This window comes from Leucopleurus acutus, assembly GCF_964270905.1.
Source record: "Leucopleurus acutus genome assembly, chromosome: 10".
NCBI classification, from domain to species: Eukaryota; Metazoa; Chordata; class Mammalia; order Artiodactyla; family Delphinidae; genus Leucopleurus; species Leucopleurus acutus.
Window position 1 is genome coordinate 20,020,994 of NC_139153.1, and position 24,850 is coordinate 20,045,843.

The 24,850-nt window shown below is 42.7% G+C and overlaps 1 protein-coding gene across 13 annotated transcripts in view; it reads left to right on the plus strand.

The window, feature by feature from the left end:
* The window catches only part of FOXP1 (forkhead box P1), a 380,424-nt gene that overhangs the window by 241,248 nt on the left and 114,326 nt on the right, over nt 1–24,850 (plus strand). Inside the window, exon 1 of one of the 13 annotated variants that reach the window (XM_082848501.1) lies at nt 5,249–5,978. The exons of the other annotated variants lie outside the window; for them this stretch is intronic. The gene's annotated coding sequence lies outside the window, so the exon portion shown is untranslated. Of the gene's footprint in view, nt 1–5,248; nt 5,979–24,850 lie in introns of those variants that run through there. 13 annotated transcript variants of the gene reach the window in all.

The window sequence follows — 24,850 nt, forward strand, 5'->3', positions numbered from 1 at the left end:
TTCCTAACCTCCCCCCAAATCTGGCTTTTCCCCTCATCGTTTTCTTGAATGTTATTGTCACTAAATTCCGTGCCCATGTCTCCATCCTTACGTCAACTTGTCTGACTTCGTAGCAGCCTTCGGCTGACTCGTCTTCTTGGAAATTGCCTTCTTTGAATCTTCTTGAATTCAGTGCCCTCTGGTCCTCACCATTCTCTTTCTGCGTCCCACTTCTCCTCTGGAACCCAAGTTCATTCCTTTCCTGAAGTTCAGTCCCTTGGATCTTCTGCAATAGCACTTCTGTCTTCTTTGCTTGTTCTTGGACCTCTGCACCCGTGACTCCAAGCGTGTCTGCACCCCTCATGGCTCTCTCTTAGCTCACCCTCACAGCAATTTCCATCATCTCTAATCCAGCTGATCACTTTTGTCACCAGGCCCTGTTAGACTCACACGTCATCATCAACTTATTAATTTCCCTCATCCCCACCACCGTACCAGATCTGCTGTTTTCTTTCCACTGGGCATCTGCCGTCTATTCCTTTCTTGGTGTTTCCCTTGCTGCTACTTTGTCCCAGAGTTCAGACCTTCAGGAAGGATATGCTTTGCTCTTGGCAAAAAATGATCATTTATCCTTCTCCACCCCCTCAGACCATCTTCTGTTCTTTGTGCGGATCTCCTAGCCTACCTACTGCTTTCAGCCTTTCCCTCAATGCCAAGTTACTCTGCTATTCAAGAACTTTCATTGGTCCACTCTTACTTCCATACCAAGGCTAAATTCTGTTGCCTTCTCCTAGTTTCTTGGTGTTCTGATTAGGGATTAAATCAGATGACCTGAGAAGAAGACCGTAGTCCTCTTACTGGAGCGGGAGGAGGGGAATTCAGAGCCATGATCCCTTCTGTCAGGAGGTGGACATAAGTACAGTCCATCTGATAATATTTCCGATTCCCCCAAATCCAGAATTGCAAATATTGCTTGTTTTGATGCCTGCCGTTTAGGCAGAAGGCCCTGGTGATTAAATTGTGTTTGAGTTTAAGTCCAAGAGAATTATGTCTCTGTCTGCTTTCTTCAGAAGGAAACGAAAAGCTCTGTGATATGCTGTGTTTCCCTGTATCTAAATTCTCTGCTGTGTTGCCCCATGCTTCTTCTTTATTAATATCTATTGCTACGGCCTAGCGAGTTCCTTCCCGTCTTCTCTGGAAGTCGGATCTGCAGCCAGGCGCTCCCTTGTCTGCATACAGAAGAGCTGCTTCATCAGACCTAATGAAGCTGCTTTTAATAAGACATCGGTGAAATTATGTCTGGTTTGTTCTTTATTTGATAACGTAAAGGAATTGTTATTTATTCTAGAAATAAAGTTAAGAATCCGAACCACATAGAATAGACAGAGCTCAGAGGTTTTGTTTGCTCTAGGTATGAAATGGCTCTGCCTAGAATGCCGTTTGAAGGATTCTTGAACCAGGATGGCCTCTGTAGGTTCGCTGTGGTTGATTAGCCATGCCTGCCGTGGGCACTGGCGTTGGGAGTATGTGTGCCTTCTACCTGCCAAGGCTGACTTACCTGACATAGTCTGTGCTGATCACATACCAGAGTAGAGAAGGACCTGGAATTATTTTCTGGGATGCCTGATAGATCCTGCGGTAACTGCTGAAATAGTATCTAAAATTAAACATGTCTTTTATATATTCCTAGTATCCTTATCTGAGGTGGCGCAAATTGTATTCTTATCCTGAAGCCCTACCTCTCTGTGGTCAAAGATGAGCTGTGATTTGTCCTCAAAGGCACAGTATGTTTTATATGATGACTGGGTCGTCATATAAACTCAGCTAGGTGGTTGAGAGTTACAGAGATTTGTGTTTCAGAATATGGTGAGAGGAAGCACATCATGACTAATAGTGTGATCTCTGGTGTCAGGCTCCCAGGTTGAGGTCCTAGCACTACCCTTACTGCTGAGTGACCTTGGAAAAGTAGCTTCACTTCTCTGTATTTCCGTTTTCTCATCTAGAGAACGTGACTGATTACCTCATCTATCTGAAGGCGATTGTACAGATTAAATGATTAATGCATGAAAAGTGCTTACCCAGTGCCTGGGACACAGTAAATTCTCAGAAAAGTTAGCTCTTCTCATAATCATATAAACTCCTTTTAAAGGGAAAATGAATACCTGTTAAACTCCAGATTATATTTTAATTCAGTTAATATCAGTCCCTATTCAAAAATGTGTTTTAGCAGTGCACCAGGGCCTGTCCTTTTGCTGGTAGTCAGTTGTGGTTAACCAGACATGATGAGAAGACATCAGACTTCCCATCTGTAAAATGGGGGTGACCGCATGCCCATCCTATGGAGTTTTGAAGATTAGCTGAGTTTTACTACATTATAAATGGCCTACAACAGTGCAGGGCACACAAGAAATACTTAATAAATGTTAGCTGTTCCCATCATCTCAGCCACCATCGTTATCAGTGTTATTGTGATGGAGCATTATTTTCCTTAAATGTGTCCACTTTGGCATAAATGAGGGCCATGCTGTTCTGAAAATCCCATCCTGGTCTCTCTTTTATCCTTGTTTTCCCAGAATTGTATATGATGTCATGCTCTGTTGTCCTAACAGCCAGGGGAACTAGTCCCTAGTCTTACATCTTGAAGCTGTGGCATTCTGCACCCTGCCTGGCACAAAGCAGGCAATCCGTAGATATTTCTTTCCCTATGAGTTAGTGAATGAGTGAGTGATGAATGAATGAATGAATGAATGAGTGAAATATCTAAGCCAAAAAGAAAGGAAAATTGATACTACTTTAGTTGAAGAGGCTGCAGACTGGTGTCAGGTTCATAAACCTCTAGGAACATTTCAAGACCATGAACACAGCGTTAAAAGAATCCGATGTCAGTCCCGCCGAAATCTTTCATTGGGTCAATGAAATGAATCTTGCCAAGTATGGAGTGAAAATCAGAAAACTCCTGCAGTGCCGTTTGACTGCCCTTGATGCTCTGTGCTTGCCTTTGTACATTTGCTAATCTGTTTAAGGTGTAATATTAATGGCATAGAACTTTAATTCCTAAGTACAGAAAATTAAAGGAGACTAAAGGCAAAATACAGAAATGTATTTGGTGTCAAGACGAAGTTCAATGAAGCATAGCGAAGATGGAATCGATTATTAAATAAACATGGAGGGAAGATGGAAAATATACCTAAATCTCTCAGTTTGAAAGGAATTGGTTTACTTGATTATTTGCAACAGTACCACACTCAGGAAAATCTAAGACAAATGAAAGCAAAACAGAATTTAATTGAGCTATTATTTTGCAGACTTTGGCTTGGTTTCAGACAGTCTAATCAAATTGTGCTTTGCTCAAATAACTAACATTAAATGCAGCCTACCAACAGATGTTTAAAAAGAGTCTAATTGGAAAATCTACATCCTGGATTTAGTGTGTCTCATCGGGAAAAAAAAAAAACTTCAAATTTATATTTTGAGGGATGACACCCAAATGACAAGCATTTCTAGAAAAGTTAAATTTTTCTTCAAGGTTGCCCGGTGCTTGGGTGGAATTATCTTGAATAGTCAGAGGTGGCATTCTGGAAATTAAAGTTCTTGGAAATTGTCCAGCTCTGTGCCATATAGAGCTGTACAGAGAAATCGCCTTTATCACATTACATCACCAGAGTCCTGTTACAGTCCCTGGATCGTGTCAGGGGCCCGTGTGCTGTAATTTATAATGAACCCTTGGAAGTCATGCAAGGCACATACTGATTGATGACATTTAAAGGTACTGTCAAGGTGGCTAGGTAATGAAGTTGACCTTCCTCCATCGTTGTCTCGGTTTCATGTTTGTATATAGAAAGAAACCATTTCACCTGCCATATTTGCTTGGAACTTTTCATGAAATCTACAAAGGGAACTTGGCTTAATAGTTAACTCTTTTCTTCCTTTAGACCAGGGGTCAGCCATTGCTTCTGTACAGGACCAGATGGTGAATAGTTTCGGTTCTTTGGGCGATACAGTCTCCGTGGCAGTACTCACTCTGCTGTTGTCATGCAAAGGCAGCCATGATGTGTATAATTACTTACTATACGTAAATAATGAGCATGCAGTATTTCAATAAAAATTCATTTGTGGACGCTGGAGTTTGACTTTCATCTAACTTCCGCATATCCCATAAAATTCTTCTTTTGATTTTTTTTCCAACTATTTAAAAATACGAAAACAATCTTAGCGCAAGGCTCCTATGACTACATACAGACACAGGTGACAGGTCTGATTTGGGCTGGAGTTTGCTGACTTTTGCTCTAGAAGATCGGGTCTGATCTCACAGATTGTCCATTGAACAAGGTTGCCTGAAGGAGGGGCTGGTGAAGACTGAAATATGGCCACCGTATACCAAGCCTTGCACCCTGGTATGGAACTGGCACAGCATCTTCTTGGAAGAAGGAGTACCTTTTTCCTCACTTGCACAGGGTTGCCACCCAACCCCCATATTTCCTTCCTTTCCATCTTCTTGGTGTGACATCTGTCCACTCCTTGTGGTAGGTGTAATGGCTAAACTAGTACCAACTTTCTGAGATTGAAGGAAATGGACTAGGCCGGCAGGGCCTTAGCTAGCCCGCATGATACAGAGTCATCCCTTGGTATTTGTTGCGGTTGGTTCCGGGAGCTCCCAAGGATACCAAAACCTCAGATGCTCAGGTCCAAAATGGTCAGCCCTCCATATACACAGGTTCCACATCCGCGGATTCAACCAACCATGGGTGGAAGTTTTGATCCACGATTGGCTGGACCCTGCTGATGCAAAACTCGCAAATACGAGGGCCGACTGTATTTATTGAAAAAAAAAACTCGGCAAATAAGGGGACTCCTGCAGTTCAAACCTGTGTTGTTCAGGGGCCAGCTGTACTTGTGTGAAATTGAGGAGAGCACCCTTTCAAGACATCTTCCAACAATCTGGAGCATTTTCATAGCGTAGCTGACTTTATTACATTAAAACGCTTTACTGCCATCTGCCAGAAAAATATCTTACAGATCTATAGATACTTTATAGATAGTTAAATAGTTCTAGGATGTCTCCAAATGTGAATGTCTCCTCCTTGAATCCAAAACGTAATGGCACTCCGTCCACATAGAGCCCTCTTGCAGCACTCAGGCATAAGCTGATGCTGTTTTCCTCCGCTCTTTGCATTTTGAATCCAACCAAACATGGCTGATTTTGGCAGAGTGACTTACCTCTGTAAGTCTCCGTTTCTTACGTATGAACGATTAGTCAGTGGTTCTCAAGCCTGGAGGCACATCAGAATTAATATAATTTTTATCAGCGTCCAGATCTAGGTCTCAGAGCTTTTTAAAATATAGGTAGATTCCTGAACTCTATCTATGAATAAAAATCTTGGGATGGGGCCCAAGCATGGGTCTGTTTAAAAACCTTCGTAAGTGCTTTTTCGTGCACACCCGTGGTTGAAGACCGCTTGTTGAGGTGACAGCTAAGTTCCTTTCCAACTTGAAATCTCAACATCTCTTTCATTCTGTTTTCCCTCATTCTTTTGGTCCCCAGCCTCCTTCTAGAGTAGTTGAAATGAGCTCTCTGACTTGATCTCACCAATGTGAACAATCAGTGGTCATCAGAAGATGTTAGGGAATCCCTGGTTTTTGCCCTAGATAATTTGCACTGGACAAGAGGCAGAATGTACTACGTAAGAATTAGGTAGGCCACCCTATTAACCTTGAAGGCCTCTTGAGAAGTCCAGGGAATGAAGACAAAGAATAATAATAACAGGTGGTGAAGGCCTATCTGGCAGGGGGGTGGGGGGGGGAGCGTCTAAATAGGCAGCTGATCTCCTTTTCTCTCTACGCCGTGCATTTCTGCTTGGGAATGGGCCTAGAGACCACATTTTTATGATGTGTGCCCATCTTGATGCTATTTCCAGGCCAGCCCAAATTGGGAAATATACTCTAAGTCTCCCGAGATCACGAACTTGATTTCCTACCAAAGTCATTTGGATACCTTTCAGGTAAGTGTTGAAATTGGCCCCCATCTCAGAGTCACACCTGGTTCCTAGGAGTTGAGGGCATGCCTCATTCAGGAACTTGAATGTTATTTAAAATGTAGAGTCTGTGTTTATCCAGGGCCTTGATTCTGTCAGTGCTTTATAAACAAATACCTGCTCTGCTCCTTTTGCAAAATATAGGAAGGAGAAGAAACACCAACATGGAACCAGAAAAACAAACTGGGTGTCTTACACCTCTTTACCTGTATTACGTGTATCACATATGACTTGACTTTTTAAAGTAGAAGCCTCTTCATTCTGCAACTGTTTGAGAATTTGGGGACTATTAATTGATGAAAGCAAAATGGTCTTGAAGCTGCATGGTGTATGAGGTCCTCAGGGCATTTGAAACCATTTTTCTTTAAGGTATAACACCAGATGTATGAGGCCTGAATACTCACCATCTATGAGCACGCAGCCAATCTGACTTTTTTCTTTTCTTTTCTTTTCTTTTTTAACATAAGTTACCAGTTGGAGTTCTACCAAAAAAAAAGGGATTATATTTTTTTGACTTATAAACAGCAGGTCAGAAATTTCAAAGAAAATTTCAAGAGCAGTAATTTTGGAAATGTACACAGATGAATTTGAAAATAAGTATGTCACTGCCTACAAAGCTGTTTAGAATACTAGCTTAGGAGATATATACCAGGAGCCTTACCATTTTGCGTGACACGGTGTCAGTTCATGCACAATATATTAATGCTTAATTGAAGATAATGTAACTGCACGTCAAAGGCATAATTAACTGGCTTGAAGAAACTCTTATGTACATCAGGATTTTGACTAATAGAAGTCTGGACAAAATTGGTTTAGGAGACAATCTTGAGACCAGCTGAGCCTTCATCTGTCTGTTCAGCTGATGGTGACAACAGCCGGAACTTCTCCCAGGGAGGGTGGGTACGGACCACTGTCACCTCCACCATTCACAGTACCTCCTTTGAAATTGACACGTCCCTGGTTTGGCTCCTGGTTGGTCCCTGGAGCTGCTGGATAGCAGAGCTCTTGACTATCTCCTTGTCTACAATGAGGGGTTCGTTTCCGTCAGTGTCAGGATATCTCTGCGTCTCTTAGACCTATAACTTATATAGGAAGTATGTGAGCTGGGAGCAGGTTTTAGAACAGCACTGGGCAAACATAGACCAGTGGGCCAAATCCCACAGCTTGTTTTTGTAGGACTCACAGGCTGTTTATTACGTTTTTAAATGGTTGGAAAAAATCAAAAGAAGAATAATGTTTCATGAAAATTCCAATGAAATTCAGATTTCAGTGTCCAAAGTCTTATCAGAATAGAGCCATACTCATGCATTTTGCACTGTGGCTTCTCTTGGTAGATTGGTATAGTTGTATATCCCACAAGAGCCTTAAAATATTATGATCTGACGTCTTACAGGAAAAGTGTATGGACTCCTGGTCTAGAAGTTTAGGTTTGATCTTCAGGACATCTTTGGGAGGAGATGCTTGGGAATCTAGCAAAGTGTTCATTTTATAAAGGACGGTGTATGAAAAACAAGAAAATTATATTTTTCCCTCATGTTGGAAAAAAGCAAGGCAGCGCCTGGAGGGAAACTGTTAGTGAACACAGTTATTGGACGCCAAGGCCATAGAATTCTCATGAGAAGATTATTGATCTTTATTATTATTGTCATCATCAACAAGATCTGAGTCTCATTTTGATCTTTATTAATGTAATTATCATCATCATCAAGTTCTTGGATTCATCTGGTATTAAAGTTTATTGGAAATGATATAGCAATTCTATCTGACAGCAAGGCCCCTAGGAAGTCAATGTGAGAATGGACTAGAGGGTTGACTCATTCATTCATTTACCCATCTATTCACTTACCATTCCTATTCATATCCATTATTTACCTCTTGTGTACTGGACCCTACTTAGTACTGGAATTCAGAATTGAATATTTCTTAGTCCTTATGTTGAGCTGAAACTGCAGAGAGAATTACAATACGATGTAATAAATGTACTAATAGATGCAAATGAAGGGAACTGTGGGAACATAAAGGGACAGAGCACCTGAAATGTGACTAGTGCAAGTGAAGAACTTAATTTTTAAATTGTATTTACTTTTAATCAATTTAAATAGCCATATGTGGGAGTGGCTACCATTTTGGACAATGCAAATAGAGGACTTTTCAATCATCATAGAAAATCTATTGGACAGTGCTATTCTAGAATGTTCTTTGGCTTTGAAAACATTTTGGTAAATATATCCTCCTGATGAAAGATCAAAAGGGTAGTCGCTTTTAATGTGGCTTCTTCATACATCTCCAAAATGAGTCTCTCTAACTTCTTGCCACATAGTGTATCTTCCGTATCCTTCTTTTACTGAATTGCTATCAGGCAGGACAATACAAGCAACTTCTGGGAACAGCTAATGCCTCTCCCTGGAGGCTGAAGTTTTCCCTTCTAATAAGGAAAACTCCAAAGTCCTGGAAGTTTCATTGAAGGAAACCAAGCCAAACTCCTTCCCCCGCAGCGAACCACAAGACCCTTTGAAAACTGATGATTATTTTTATTTGTGCAGACTTAAGATGGAAATAAGAACTTCAAAAGAGAATTTGAAAAATACCCTTCTCACCAAAAAAGCTTAAATCATTTCCTCTGAAAGTTTCCTTCTATCGAAGGTTTACTTTGGTCCCACAGACCAGCCTCCTCCTTTCCTCAGTCTGAGGGGGAGGAACGTGACCTTGAGTTTCCACTGATGCTCCTCTAAGGGTCCCACAAGGGTCTCTGTTCTTGCCTCCTCTCTCAGGGGCAGAGACTGACACACCCTGGTTTCCTCTTGGCTTTGCTAAATACCAAATCCTTGAACATTGTTTTTTGCTTCCAAAACATGTTCATAATTGTGCCGCTCACCCCTGCTTCTCAGGCGTGAGGCTTATTAGTCTGTGTTTTATCAACAGTGATATAATGAATAATGATACGTCCATTTAGATTAATAACAGTAATCGTACTAGAATTAAGTTTATCGGTTTAATATGTTGATTGGTTAGGGAAAACTTGGGGTTGCCCTTAATCTTCAGCTTCAGGTATTGATGAGAAAAAATAAAGCTTAGTTGTTAAGAATCTAGAGTCAGATATACCCACATTCACGAGCCATTTGCCAAGCTGTATGACCTTGCCCAGGTTAGTTCACTTCTGAACTTCTATAAAGTAGAAATGTCTACCCATCAGATTATTTTGGAGGATTAAGGTTGAAAAATGTATCTGCAAAGAACTGACACACGGCACTCAGAATGTTACTTACTCTTGTAGCCCTTGCTCTCATCATCCTGCTTATGATGTTGGTGTGGTCATCACTTGTGAGATCCTAGGCTGGCCTGCGCAAAACAAAGCGGAATTTTATGTAATATTAAGAATTTTTTCAACGGTGACCGGTGGGCAGAGAGTGGCGATCGTTGTTTGAAACATGCATTCCAGAGCAGTTGCATTTAGAATGGTCATAGCTGTATTGTCACCTCCAGATCTTTTATACACCAGATGAATGAAAGATTCTCCAGCCAAAGAAGACTGTGCTGAGTTGATATTCACATCTGTAGATCCTCTGTACAGGGACCTACTTCACTTGTGATGGTACAGTTAGCTGCAGCTGCTGAGAAGAGAAGAGTGCGTGTGTGATGTGTTTTCTCCCTCGCTTTCCCGACACTTCCTAGTTCCCCTCCCCACGCTAAGGAAGATGTTGTACAGTTACTTTCTTGCTGAGTTTATAGTTAGATGTGTGCAAGCAGGACCAGGGAGTACTCTAATTTCCTCGTAATTTTTTCCTTTTCTTGGGTCTTGATGTGTTGGGAAGCAAAGCATGGTTTTTGAAGTTGTCTTCTGGTGAAGACTTTTAGTCAGAGTTAACTTGCTTCTCTGGGGACTGAGTAATTTGTCACTCTTCATTGCACTGTCACTTTTCCCCCAAGGGTGGTTCTCCACACACCTGCAGGACACTTGTTCTTTCACTTCTGTTTTGCCACATTATTAACTGCATTTATTTTAAAAAGGGACAAATGTTTTCTAACAGCCAGTCGGACAACTCGGATACAAATAGGGTGGTCGTGTTTTGTTGAAAAGCATGAAATTGTCCAAGAAAATGTGGAAGAAGCTTCGGAAATGGAACTAATTGAAACTAGGAATTTTGAGACTTAGGTTATGATGGGAGGAGAATGAGGGAAGCAAGAAATGGATTCCTCACTAGAGATGGCAAACTGCTGGTCCATGGGCCGGATGCTGTTTCATTCGCACAAAGTGTTGAACATGTTGTGGAATTAGTTGCAAAGGTAAAAAAGCTGAAATGTTCCCATTAAAATTCTGTTTTCCAGCTTATCCTTAAATGGGGGGGGGGGGGCGGAACTGGAACAACATTTCTATATAGCATCGATTATCTGGAGCTCAGAAATGCTACTCCTTTCTATGTCACGGTGGACTTCAAACAACCTGCTACACTGTTCCTTTCAGTACCTGCCTGTCTGTTTTAGACCCCTCTTCCAAGTGACCAAAAGCTCCATGAAAAGGTCCGCCCCGGAGTCAGGAGGGCTTTAGTATTCTGCAACAGGCTCACTTTAGCTCAGGGATTTCGGAGTCCTGGCTTCTTTGTCCCTGTGCATCCTGACTGTAGACTTGATGTCTTCTTTAACTGGTTGCCCATGTGAAGATCGGAACTCAGTGTTTTTGCCTGGGACTCTGCAGTAATGATTCCCATACAGCCAGGGTGGGGCAGGGGACATGTTTTCCTATAGGCGGAAAGTATGATACACGTTTTCACTTATAAGGTTTGGATACTCTGTTAGTTGCCCCAAAACTTAGTGTCTTAAAGCAAGTGTTAACATTTACGATTTCACACATTTTCTCTGGGCCAGAAATACGGGAGTAGCTTCTGGGTGGTTCTGGATCATAGTCTCTCATGAGATTGCAGTTAAAATGTGAGACTGGGGCTGGAGGATCTGCTCCTGAGACGCATCACACACATGGCAGGAGGCCTCAGTTCCTCATGGTGAGGACCTCTCCAGAGCCTTGCTTGAGAGTCTCATAGCATGGCAGCTGGCTTCCCCCAGAATGATCCGAGTCTTTTGTGACCTAGCTTTAGAAATCACATACCATTACTTCTGCCGTATTTATCGGTCACACAGGCCAGCCCTGACGCAGTGTTGGAAAAGGCTGCACAAAGCATGCATACCAGAGGGCGAGAATCTTTGGGGCTGACCCTATTGAGAATCATTGCCTGAGTGACAGCTCGTCATGTGTCACATCCCTCAGCTGTGTTGGACAGAAAAAAAGGGTTGAGGGCCAACTGGCGCATTGTTGGCTCAAAGCCATTGGCCAAAGTAGTGTTCACCTCACCAAAAGATTTCCCTGTGACTAATAAGAAAGATTGACTCGAGAAGAGATGAATTGCACCAAGTTGTTTGAGGCATTCGATTTCTTTCTCAAATTCTCCATATTTCCTCCACTCCTTCCCCTTTGAACATTGAGAGGTTGTATATTCTCAAAGGTGTGAGAGCTTGGAGGATAATAACAAAGTGATTTTAAGGCACAATCAGTAGTTCAGTATTTCCATCCAGTGGCCTCTCTAGCATCAGTATCTAGAGGTTTGACGTTATTAGAATGCTTTTGTAGTTGTTAGGTGGTCAGATGGGAGGCTAAGAAGGACAAGTCCTTGCAGAGACTGGTGCAGAGGTTAGGAGATTTCCCTGTCCAACCTCTGACAAATTACTGGGTGACAGGCCTTTTTGATAAGGACCAGTCAAACCAGACAGGTTCTCCGAACTCATGGAGCTTACGTTCTTATGGGACGTTAAACTGGTATGCAAAATTCATAATAATAATAATAATCACCAGATGTCAGATAATGATGAAAGCTATTAAGAAAACAAACCTGGTTAAGATCTAGACAGTGCTGATGAGATAGGTTCCCGTGGTAGATTGACAGGCCAGGCAAGACCTCTTTGAGTGGAGACCTCAGTGGAGTTAGAGGCTGAGTCTTGCATGTGTCTAGAAGAAGAATATTTCATATCGAGGGGGCAGCAGGTGGAAAATCTGCCCCCCACCCCCAGACAGAAACAAGCTTGGCTGGTCTTCCACAATTCATGAGGTCTCCATCCTCTCTTCAGCACCAAGGTTGTCAGGACTGCACTGCTTCCTGTTGACCATTGGCTCTGCTCTCCTGTCCATAATCTTGTAGTCCTGACCTAGCCTTCTTCTCTAAAGAAGTACTTTTGCGTGCCCAACAAGATTCACATGGGAAGCACATTATGCTGTGGTGGGTCTATGTGTATTTCCCCTTTTTCTCCCCACCGAGATTTTTACAAAACTTCTGTATGCAAACAGGTATTTTTATTTGTTTCACTTGAGTCGCTTTTGCATAATATAACAAGCCCATGATTTCACATGTACAGTAATTCATAGAAAGTGATAGTCATCTTGCTTAGACACCTTAGTTCTCAAAACTAGCTTGCTAAATATAGTACCTTCTCAGCCCCATATAAGGTGGCATAAAAAAAAGAAAAAAATAAAGGTCAAAGTTTCCCCACCCACGAATTTGGTTATAAAAACAGCAAAGCAGGGTTTTTTTCTGAACTTGAATCAGTAAATTTTTAATTTAAATAGTATCCTGTTTTGACAAAGTGCTAAACCACAGAAGTCTCAGAAAGACACTGTTAAGCTTGTGTCAATACCTGCTGGCATCTCTCAACAGGAAGCTTGGGATGGCTTTTGTTGTCATTGTGTGATACACCAACAAGGAATGTGTGCCCTTATTTGCTGCATCCGGGAAATGGTCAGAAGTGCTCTGGTGCGGCTGGAACCTGTTGACATTAATCTGTCGCATAACCCTTTGCCAGACAAAAACCTGTATTGTTTCTTGTGTTCAGTTCATCGCCATTATATTCGGGGCTTTGGGAAGCGTGCTTCCTGAGCAAGACACAATGCAGTCACACTGACTCTCTTCCCTGACCCACCCAGCGGAGCCCTGAGCCTGCAAACCTTGCCCACCTTGGTCTTGGGATCGCATTACTTGTAAAGTTCAGCTACGCGGGGTCTGCACAGTGCTTGAAAGGCGTGGACTCTCCCTAAGAAATCCAAGATACTAGAAGAGCTCTTTGTCGGAATTCATTCCCAGCTCTCTTTCAGTTTGTTGCATGTTGAAGACTTCAGTTACATTTTACTGTAAAGGTGACTGCGTTTTTCTTACGGGGCATTCAGGGTAAACAGCCGTTCGTTTCCACCTGTGAACACACATGTAGCTTGTGTTGGGGTAGGGTGTGTGGTGCTTCCGAAGTCATTATTTTTCTGTAATGTTTATGCTCCGTGGCTGTGCATATATCAATTCTATGCCCCAGTGCTGGATGGAGAGGTAGCCTGTAATTCCAGCTGAATGTGTTCCAGTTGAAAGTAGGCCGGAGTGGAAGCAAGGGATAGATCAAGCAAATAGCTTTTAATTTTACATCAGTTGGTTTTCTACTTTGCTCTGGGGCAGAAGTTTGCAGCCCAGCGTTGCGTTAGATGTCACTCACGATCTGGAAGAGAGGCATTCTTGGAAAGTGTCTGGCAAGACAGGACTCAGGTTTTCAATCCCTGACTCTTAGTGACTGATGGGGAAGTTGGAGGTGGCTTCTCCTGGCTTCTCCTACTTCTCCTACTTCTCCTACTTCTCCTGCAGTCTACGATTGCAGCCCTTATCTCCTAGCTAGAGATGCTGGAGATTAGAAAAGGCGACAACGATTCTAGATTCTTCAAGGATAAAATTAGCATGACATTGATTAAATGTGTCCCCCACACACTCTTTTTTCCTAAATAAATTGCATAATAATGACATTGGTAGATTATGTTGTCACATGAAGAATTAGAAGATTCCCTTTCAGGCAAGGCTCACAAATCTCTCCAATATGGAATTAACTGACAGTCCTCCGTGGGTAATCTACCACCGCTGAGGCACAGCCAGAGAGGGCAGAGACTTCTTTTTGTCCCCTGCCCAAGGACAAACAGTGGGAGAGGCCAACTGCCAACATGAGATGCAATTTCAGGTTTAAAGCTACAAATAATACAGTTATGAAAGATTTCAATCTGATGTTTTAGTTCAGAGTTTAGAATTGTTGGCCATGCAGTCAAAAGAATTAGCCTGGCTTTAAAAGAGGTACAAGAGGACCATGTCTGTTTCCCGACCTGCCACTGTGACCTTGGGCAAGATCTTTGACCTTTCCACTTTTGTTTGTCTTTCTATGAAGTGGCTACAATTGGTAACCACCTGAGGAGCTGAAGGCAAGGGCCATTTGAAAACTGGAACATAGGGCATCCAGCCTGAGACACCCAGCATGTGACATGCGCTTCACCAAAGATGCTGATAATGTTATGATGGACTTGTTTATGATGACTTTAAGACACCAGGTTATTATGAATGTTGTCAGTAAAAATCTTAAGCCATAGGATCTCATTTATTTTTGGCTAGAATTTCATAGTAATAGGAGAATAACTGAAATTCTGAATGCCACACATTAGTAAGGTTAAATGAAAAAGCTGATTAAGGTTAAATGAAAAAGTTAAATGGAAGAACAGAAGTAGCTCCAAGGTGTTGATGAGCTGGATAGAAAGATCATTGAATGAAATAAATAAACCACTAACAGAGAACAACTATGTTATGCCCAAACAACGATTAATTTTTTGAATTTTTTAAAAAAATCATTTTATAAAGGAGAGATTAAAGGCTTTTAGAATTAACATTATTTAAGGGGAGGTTCATCTGTAAAAACCTATCCTGTTAATATGGCCTGGTCTCAGTAACTGATTGCAAACAATATAACTTACACGCTGGACATTCTGAAATGTGCCACCAGGAAGACAGAATGTATGTCCCTAGATTACAGTCCTCAGTCGGTTTCCACTGGGGACTGGTTCCAAGACCCCTTGGATACCAAAGTCAGAGGGTGTTCAAGTCCCTTATGTAACATGGTGTAGTACTGGTGCATAACCTACACACATCCTCCCATGAACTTGATTGATTTTGATTGATTGACTGATTGATAGGTTCTTTTTTTTTTAATGTCTTTATTGGAGTATAAATGCTTTACCATGTTGTGTTAGTCTCTCCTGTACGACAAAGTAACCCAGCTATATAATCATTTGTAGATCACTTGTAATGCCTAATACAGTGTAAATGCCACATAACTCGTTTCCCGTTTGCGGCCAATTCAAGTTTTGCTTGTTTGAAACTTGCTGGAATTTTTTTTTTTTTCCCCTGAATATTTTCGATTGGCAGTTGGTTGAATCTGAAGATGAGGAACCCACGGATAAGGAGGGCCAACTGTACGTGGATGAAATAAAATAGTTGCTAACAGATTTTGTAAATCATTTATTGCCAGACTCTATGAAAGTATGATTGTCATAGTTTGGCCCATTGGACCTAGAAAAAAAGAGAAACTTTAATGTCGAATTCAGGAGTGAGGAGTCAGTGCAGGGTTTGTGGGAAAGGACAGTAAAAGAATTTTGAGTGAAAACCCATTGGACCACGAAGTCTTAATTATACTTTCATCATGAGACCGTGGGGGGTGGATTTCTTTGTGTGTTTTTTGTTTGTTTGTTTGTTTTTTTAAGACGGTGAAATGTCTTGAAGAAATTCCCAGGGCTTATGTGAGTACAAGGCATTCTGTTGATTTTTAAAGTGAAGTTGCAGGCCCACCTGATAAGAGACTTGTAGATTTGGGTGACTGAAAGAAAAATGCACATATGGTGAATTGAAACTTCGTGATTGATCCGTGGCTGGGACAGTTTGAGTATACTTGGGGTTGACTTGGGGAATCCCTCCCAGAATGGCATCACATGAACCAAGAGTTGCTACTGCCATCATGTGCTTTATAATTTGGTGTTTCCCTCTTGCTATGCTTTTCAAGGTTGATTGAATGTATTAATATAACTACTTCCTAATCTCCCTGTGGAAAGAGGTACCTGTATTAGTCAGATGCAAATGTCACAACCCAACTTAGACTGGTTGGTAATGGGGGAAAGTCTGTTGGCCCACAGAACTTGAAAGTTCAAGGGTTAGCCTGGCCTCAGACACAGCTGGGACTGGGCAATGTTATCAGGACTTAGTCTAGCTCCATTTTTTGTTCTGCTTTCTTTCTGTGTTGGCTTCATTCTTTGTCAGATTTTCCCTTTGCTGAGCAGGATGGCTCCTGGGAGCCCCAGACTGACACATTTACAGTTTAGCACCTCTGGGCAAAAAATCAGTGTCTCTTCCCCAGTAATTCCAACGGAAATCTCTGAATTGACTGAATGACTTGAGTCATCTCTGTATGAACCAATCACTGTGGTCAAGGGGTTGGGAATATGCTGATTGGCTGGGACTGTGAGCCATGTGCCCACCTCCAGATTACCCTGGATAGATTGGCTCCATTAAAACCACATAGATCCAGAATCAATATGGGTAAGTTGTTGTACCTCAGTTGTCCTTTTCGAAGATGGAGGAGTGGATGCTGCGTAGACGTCTTACCCCACATCACCTTAAAGAGGGTGAGGCGTACCATATCGTTACTTTGAGCCAGTCAGCAAGTTTAGTGGAAAAATCACTTCCTTAAGAGTTAGGTAACTTGACATTCAGTCCCAACCCTGTGACACACTGCTCACAAAGCTTGGGAGAGCCGTGTAAATTAATTTCCTAGGACTCGGTTTCCTCATCAGAAACCAAAGACCTAGAATAGTTCTGCAAGTCCCTTTGTGCTGAAAAAAAAAAAAAAAAACCTCCGCATTTCAAGCTTGGACTTCATATTTATCATGGTTTTCATATTATGCTCGTCTCATCATACGTTTTACACTCTCAGCGTTGTCTGATAGAATTTTCTACAGTGATGGAAATATTCTACATCTTTGCTGTCCATTATGGTAGTTTCTAACCTTATTGGCTATTAGGTACCTCACATGTGGCTGGTATGACTGAGAAACTGAATTTTTTATTTTATTTTATTTTACTTGATTTAAACAGATAGCCACATGGGACTAATGTCTCCTCTAGATTAATGGTCAAGTAGAGTTATGTGAATTTTAGACAAAAGTAGAAGTTGACTTGACCTTCTGTGCCTTTGGTAATTAAGTTTATTTTTCATTCATAATTTGTAGTTAAAATAAAAAGTACTGGTCATTCCACCAAATACAGAAAGACGGTTGTCCCCCAACCAAAAAAGAGTGTTGTGTTGGAGGTTGATTATTCTAGTTTTTGTGGTTCCTCATGTATCTCCCCTGCCAGGTGGTATGAGGCAATGGAAAGAATGCTCAATTAGCAGTCAGAAGTTTTGGGTTCTGGTGTCAGTTCTGCCGGTAACTACTCAGATGTATGACCTTTGGCTAGTCATTCTTCCTACCTGGGCATGAGTTTTCTCATCTGGAAAATGAGGGGGTGGGTTTAAAATGATCTCTCCATCTATTCCAGATCAAAGTTTCTATGATTCTGAGTCTTTTTCTTCGTTCTCATGGCCAGGATGGTGGCCGAGGGTTTCTCTTTGTGTAGTTGCTGAGTGTACTACGTCCGGGTGATGGAAACAACTAGGGAGATACCTTGGACCCTTGGATCTGAAAGAACCCTGAGGAAAGTCAAGGTCTGCTTCAGTATTGTTTAGTTTTCTAATCCAAGATAAATCTAGAAAATAAAGAACAGGTAGCATTTAGCAGTGCATACTTGATTCAAAAGTCAGTTTAGTCTGAAATGGCCTTGTTTTGCTACTTCCAGAGTTGAACGTGGAGGTCACGGTTTCAGAGAGGGTGTTTGTAAGATGGGCCAAAGTGAAGACTATTGAGTGAGGGAGAGAGGGGAAGGATTGTTAGCCGAAATGAGCTTGAGACGTTAGTTCATCAAGTAAAACCATAACTCCTACTGCTTGGTAAGCCTGAAGAAGGAGATTCAGGTATGAGACATTCTTTGGTACCCAGGGAAGTTAGGGTTAAGGAAAGATGTTTGGAGTGACTTCATCTGTAGAAGGTTGGATTTTGAAGGAGGAGATGAATCACAAATGAAGAGAAAGAGGAAGGAAAGAACATTGGCCAGATTTGCAGGAGCAGGTAGGAGGATGTGAAGTGTTCCAAAGGACAGTGTGGTAGGATGTGTCAAACCAGTACAGAGGGAGAGAGGCATCAGCTGGGGCTGAATAGAGACAAGATGCTTATTTGGTGATTTAATTTTGATGTTTGGTAATGACACAGGCTAATTGTGTTGTTGTCGTGTGATAAGGTGGCAGGGTTAAAACATGTATTGATGCGGTCATGCTGGTGAATTCCCATTGAAAATAAAAGCTCCTATACCCTGTCTCCATAGGATCGTTCAGACACGGTTGCATCTTGTAGCTTTATTTTTATTTTTTAACTGGCTATCTTTATGTATGGGAACAGTCATCTCCAGAGATTCATTTTCATTTCAAAAAACTTCTAAAGGTGTTAATTGCATTTTTCAAAACTCTTATGTAATTATTTAAAATTATTCCACCGGCACCATAAATCAGAACTTTTCCCATTATATCGCCAAGGAACATTTATGACCTGTTTAGACACTTTTGATTTATAGGTTTAGGAAACAAGAATATAGAAAGCATTGCCAAGTCTTAATTTGGAAATTTCTTCAGCCACGTCTGTTTCTGCAGAAAAGAGGAAAAGAGAGCTGGTGGGAGAGGTGATTGGGAGCTATGGCCTCACACACACCAGTGAGACGTGAGAAAAAGAGGCACAACACCCAGTTTGGGGGACCTGCTCTGAAATGCGCAATTAGGGTGTCTTTCACGAGTTGTTTAATCTTTCCAGGCGTTATTTTTAAATGCTGGTTCCAGGTAACAGGGTGCTCACTGAGTGAGTTATTTAACTTTCTTGACCTCAGTTTTCCCATCTGTTAAATGTAGATTAAGCATAGCATCTGGATTGTGGCACCCATTAAATAAGTTTGTTGATTTCTGCATTGAGAAACATTTGTCTTTGAAGCACGTACTAAGAGGCAGGCAGCGTGTTAGGTGTCATGTGAAGGTGACGGGAGGGGTCAACACTGACACTGCGCCCGACATCGCCTGGTGCTTTCAGTCTGGAGTAGGCTGATACCACAGATAAATACGAATGACCCCTGGTGTGAAACTGTTCTTGGTAATTGTCAAATAGTAACGGTAGCAACTCCAGTTTAGATGTTATGAAACGCTGGAGTACACACATTTAGAAAACTGTTCACAGTACATCTGAAATCGCGCGATTCTAGCCATTTAGCGATGACACAAATTGCATGTGGAAGAAGGTTAAGGAAGAGTTAATATTCGGAGCTGAAGAATCATGCTTTTTTTAAAAGTCTCAGCAGGCTGAAATTCTGGATCAAAATGAAAAAGATCTTTCATGGGAATAACTGCACAGCCCATACCCTTGCCCAAGTGCAGAGTAAAGAGCTCTAACTTACCAATGGTTCAGGTGATAGTTGGGGGATGATTGTAAAACCTGTAGGAGCCAATTGTGCCCTACTGAGAGGCGGGGGGGCACCGAGGACCCTAGGCTGCATTAATAGCGTAATGAAGAATTGAGGCTCTATCCTCCTTGGGGGACAGATGACGCTTGGCCTGCTGTGCTTATTTCTGGATGCTGCATTTGAAGGGGGTAGGGGCAGACCAGAGCGGAAGGCCTTGTACGTGACGTGTCAAAAGCTGTCCTGATCTCTGAAACAAAACCAGGTCTTATTTGGTACTTTAAGGGGAAGGACAAAACCAGGACAGTGTGAGGCCCTGGTAGGGAGGGGCAGAATCACTCTGGTGCAGGGTTAAATTGAATCATCCCTTGGGATTAACTTGGTCCCTCGGTGGGCAATTCCCAGAATCCAGGTGACCAAAGAGAAGTAAGGTCTTGCCAGCACTGGGTGTTCAGCCACTGTTTGTGGCTGTTCTGTGGCCCTGATGAAGTGTGGGCTGTGGCCTTTCTCTAGGTTTTTTCCTGCGTCAGGCAAGAGCCTCCAGTAGCAGAGACAAATGAAGCAGAGATGCCTCGAGCAATGAACATCCTTTTTCAGGGTGTCTGGTGTTGGCAGCAGCTCAGGAAATTGCTTTTCCCGCCCTTCCAGCCTTATCTCCATTCAGGATTCTTTTTATTTGACGAAATTAGCAAGACAAATGGAAGACGGATGATTTTTTTAAAAAATCTGGATCGCTGTCGACCTGCAGTAGGTACAGGACTTACTGCATGTATCGGGCTTGTATTGGACTTAATGGAGTTTATTCACAGCTATAGAATGTGAAGTGGTTCATGTAATCCTTGAATCATAGTTAATATTCAATTTGTCTTTTTTAAACTTTCAAAGAATCTGATTGATCATTGATTGCTCTATATAAGTCCTTTTTTTTTTTTTTTTTTTTGGCACGTGAGGTCACTCCATCACGAAATTGTCATCGACAAGATTTTAGCCCCTGACTTGGTGACATAGAGGTGCCTGTCTTGCCGTTGAATATGCGTGGCGCATATAGAGATGCTGTTATTTTAACATGCACTTAGTTACTTCTTCTTAGCCCTACAGTACAAGTTGAGAAAGAAGAAAGAGTGTGGAATTTGTCTCTTGGAGCTTATAGTTTAGAAAAGATATGCGCATGAAACCAATAGAATGAGAGAAGGAAGGAAAAAACGAACAAAGGAGAGAGAAAGAGAAAACATCAATTCGTTTGTTTATTCATTTGTTTATAAATTCATCAAATATTTGTTAAGGGGCTGTTATGTACCAGGCACTCTTTTTGGCATTTGGTGAGTTAATTACTATTCGATAGAATGTGGAAATGTCCAGCATAGACAGTAAATGCGGCAGCAGCTCAGGGAAGTGATACCACCCCCAGAGTTAGCGCCATGGGCGAGAAGATGCCTGAGTTGTAGAGTGGCCTCTTCCGCTGTCTTACATGTGTACGTGTGTTTGTTTTTCTGTCGAGGAGGATGATTTGCCTAATGGAGGAGTATTTTTTGTTCAGACGCGACTCCTTTCTCCTTTTCTATAACGTGCGATTTCACAGGTCTAGATAGGACTTGAGTTGTCCTTCCTGCACCCACTTAGTTCAAAAGGAACACGTGAATAAAAATGAGCGAGAGCCACCTTCACCCCAGCACAGTGAGGCTGCCTTCGGAGAACTCGCACCAAGACCAGACCTCCAGGTTGAGGGATAGGAGCCTTGCTGCCCAGAGGGAGTGACGTGTCCAAGGCCAATGGCCGTCTTGACTGTGCTGGTTTTCTTAGAGCTCTCTTTCCTCTCCTGAGGGCTTAGCGTACAAGACCTTAACACTTTGTAAGTTTTGCCCCTGTATTAGATGTGGATTTTCTTCATGCTTTCGTTCTATCTAACTGTATAATGAGATGTCCACATCTGATGCAGCGTTATTTAGACCCTTTGATGACCAAAATATCTCATCCTTGAGTCTGTGCCCCTTAGCATCCATACTTTTGTTTCTGTGTCATACTCGCCCTCCAAAAACTCGCGGAGTCAAAATCTGTGGATCGGAAAGATCGGAAGCAACGGGTTGGAGAGCATGCCACGAAAAGAATACAGAACACCACCCTCTGCAGACTTAGGGGAAAGTGTGTGGGCGGGGGGGGGGCTGTTTGAGCCAGCTCAGATCAAGGTTGGCAGAGATCATGTTACATACTGGACATGATCTAGATGAAGAGCAGAGACCATGCCCTGAATGGGAAGAATGAGGAGAGGAAGAGATGAATGCATTTTTGAGATGAGAAATTTGGGTGAAATTGAGAAAAAGAAGAAAAACCCTTTGATGTCAAAGAAAGGGAGTTGTAGCAGGAATTATAATTGCCCCAGCCTTGTTGAATACCTTGCAGTTCCCCGGTGTTAATGGCTCATGCCGTCTCCCGTGTGAACATGTGTACACACTCTTCCCAGTAGCTGAAATATCCTTCCCCAGCCCTGCCTGCCCAACTACCTGGGACAGACCCATTATCCTTAAATATGCAGCATAATCCTTGTCTTATTCTCAAAGCCCCTTTATGCCCTAAGGCCAAGGAGAGAGCCCCTCTTCTCTGCCCTTTGCCTGGGTGTCTCTCTCTTTTTAATTCAGCAGATGATCAAATGATGGCTGACGCCATGCCATGCACTCTGAGAACACTGAGAGGGTCCTACTCCTTACCTTGGGTGATGAGGGTGTTGGAAACGTTGAAAGGGAGCTTAAAAGCAGCTCATTAGGTCAGAGAGCCCTGATTGTTTGGGTGTAAGCGGAGCCCCCTCCGGGGCCATGGTGGCTGAGGTCCCACCAAAGGCTTTCCTTCCCAGAGACAGTGGTAGCAAAGTATCATCCAAACATAGACTGAGGGTTCCGTAAGTTAGGTCTCATGTTGGCCAGCCTGTGTGTTCTCAGCGCTCAGGGCAGACCCCTCCACAGATTATCCCAGTGGGTCCTTGAGCATTCATTTAAGAAATCAGCAAACACCTCCACACACCCAAGTGATGACGTGGCTGGGGGATCTGGCGAACCCCGGTGACCTGGAGCTAGAAGTGGGGCTGCCTCATGACCCTGGATTTAAAGAACAAAACAACCAAGTGCCTCCTTGCATTGTTAAGGTTCATTGGACGAAAGGGCTACTGCTACTTAGTTCAAGTTTGGAGTTAGGGTTGATACTAACACAACACAGAATTTTGCAGTTAGGGTTGATACCACGTCACAGAAAAATAAGAGGTCGACGAGAGTAAAAAACAAAACAAAACGAAGCAAACAGTTTGCCTTCTGGTACAGTATTTCGTTATAGCAAAAGGAAAAGATTGAAGGAAAAGCAGTGTGTAGGAACAATAAGAATGGTATTAGGAAACATTTAAGTGTTTCCCAGGCATTGACCCATTTTATCACATTTCATCCTTGTAACAACCCTCTGGGAAAAGTCCTGGGATTAGTTCCCTTCAGAGATGTAGAAACTGAGGCACTTAGAGACGAATCATTTACCAAAAGTACAGCCAGGAAGTGGTGCAGCCAGCATTAGAACCCATAGCAGTCTCTCTCCAGAGCTGTCATAGGGAAGTGGGTGCCTTTTATGATCAGGGACATAATAAGTCCCATCACCGTGATGTTCCATCTTTATATCTAAGATGCTATTGCCAGGAGAGCTCCAGCCCCGTCCAGGCTAGGGCTGCTAGGACACTGCCTGGTGCCCAGCGATGTATTGGAAGAAGATGAAAAGTCTGTCTACCTGTTTGTCTGTGTGTCTGTCTCTTCTCAATAATGGAAATGGGAGTGTGAGGGGTTCCTTAATCAAGGAGAAGTAACTTAAGACAGCGCATGAGCCCTTGTTCCACTGCCTCTCCTCCCAGCCCGGTTGTGGCTACAGACAGATTCAGGGCCAATTTCACGTTCACGTGGTGGACCAGGGTTGTCACTGTGGATTCCTGTAAGAAGCAAAGAGGCTATCAGAATTTTACCTTTGTATTATTTCAGGTTCTATTCATGCTGACCAATCAGTGGCTCTTTGTCACATCTGTTTGCCAAGTGAGTAAAACTGGACCCGTCTCTTTGTTCTTCCAGGCCTCGTTCTAGCCCCCAGCCTGGTCTCCAGCTTGGCGTATGGTACAGAAGCCTTGTTTCAGAGTCATTCAAGTCCCACTCCTCTCCTTACTAGCTGTGAGATACTGGATAAGTCATTTCAACTCTGAGAGCCTGTTTCTTCATCTGTTAAGTGGGCACAATAATGCCTCCTTCAGAGGCTTGTTTTGAGGATTAAGAGATATTATGGAAAGTGCCAAACCCATCACGAGCTCCCGGTAAATATGTGCCACATTTCTCAGCCATCCTGTTACCAGGCACCAGCCCTTCCCTCTTTTTCCCTTTCTTTGGCAAACCCTGTTCCGAGGTCCTGGTACACACCTCCTGATTTGTAGCCGGCAGGCTGTTTTCAGTACTCCCAACACCGCCTCCTTGATCGTGACTGGCTTTGGGCTTTGTTTTCTTAGCTCTTATCTCAAAGTCACCTGAGCTCCGGAGAGGCTCCCTAAGGCAGGACTGAGCTCTGGCGGGGAGAATCACACCCCTCCTCTTTCATCCACCAGCCAGGTGACCTCAGACGAGGCTCCTTGCTGACACTGGAGAGGTTGCTGGGCGCTAGGCACTTGTGACCAGGTGCTCGCCAGGCATCAGATCAAAGATGCACACCAGTGCTCTCGAATCAGGGAAACTGAGTTTAAAGATTGACACCCCCCCACACACACCTCAAAAGTAATAAAAGAAACCTCTGTCCACTGCGAGGCAGATAATTGCTCCCATTTTACAGATGAGGAAATACAAACAAAATGAACTTTTGTGACTACCTAGTTTGCCGGTGAGTAGCAAAGATTGGATTCAAACCTGCATCTCTCGCACTGCAAACTCCAGGTAACCTTCTCCACGTGCCACGGTGTATGTGTGTATATATATATATATATATATATATATATATATATAAAAAAAATAGGATTCCTGTTCGGTAGGTTATCATGAGAAGGAGGAGGGAGTATGTGGCGGGGCTTTGCCGCTCCAGAAGGCTGGCCAGAGGGAAGGACTATGGCTGTTGATGTTTTATACTGTATGTGCCGAGCCGGGAAGACGTCAGGAGTAGCATGAGGTAGAGAGAAGAAAAGTTGGAGGGGAGAAGCTGGTAGGGCAGTGGGATGGTGAATGGAGAGGAAAGGGTGTCAGAGGACAGTTCGCCACAGAGCTCCCTGATTTCAAAGGCCTGGCCTGTTGGGTTGTGACATTACATAGATGTGTCCTGACCCATCTCAAAAATTGGACCTCGCTGAATTTAATTAAGATCAATTAGACATTCCTCCTATTGTTCAAACACACAATACCTTATTTGTCTGAAAAGAACAAAGTTCTGTATGACCTGAAAGCT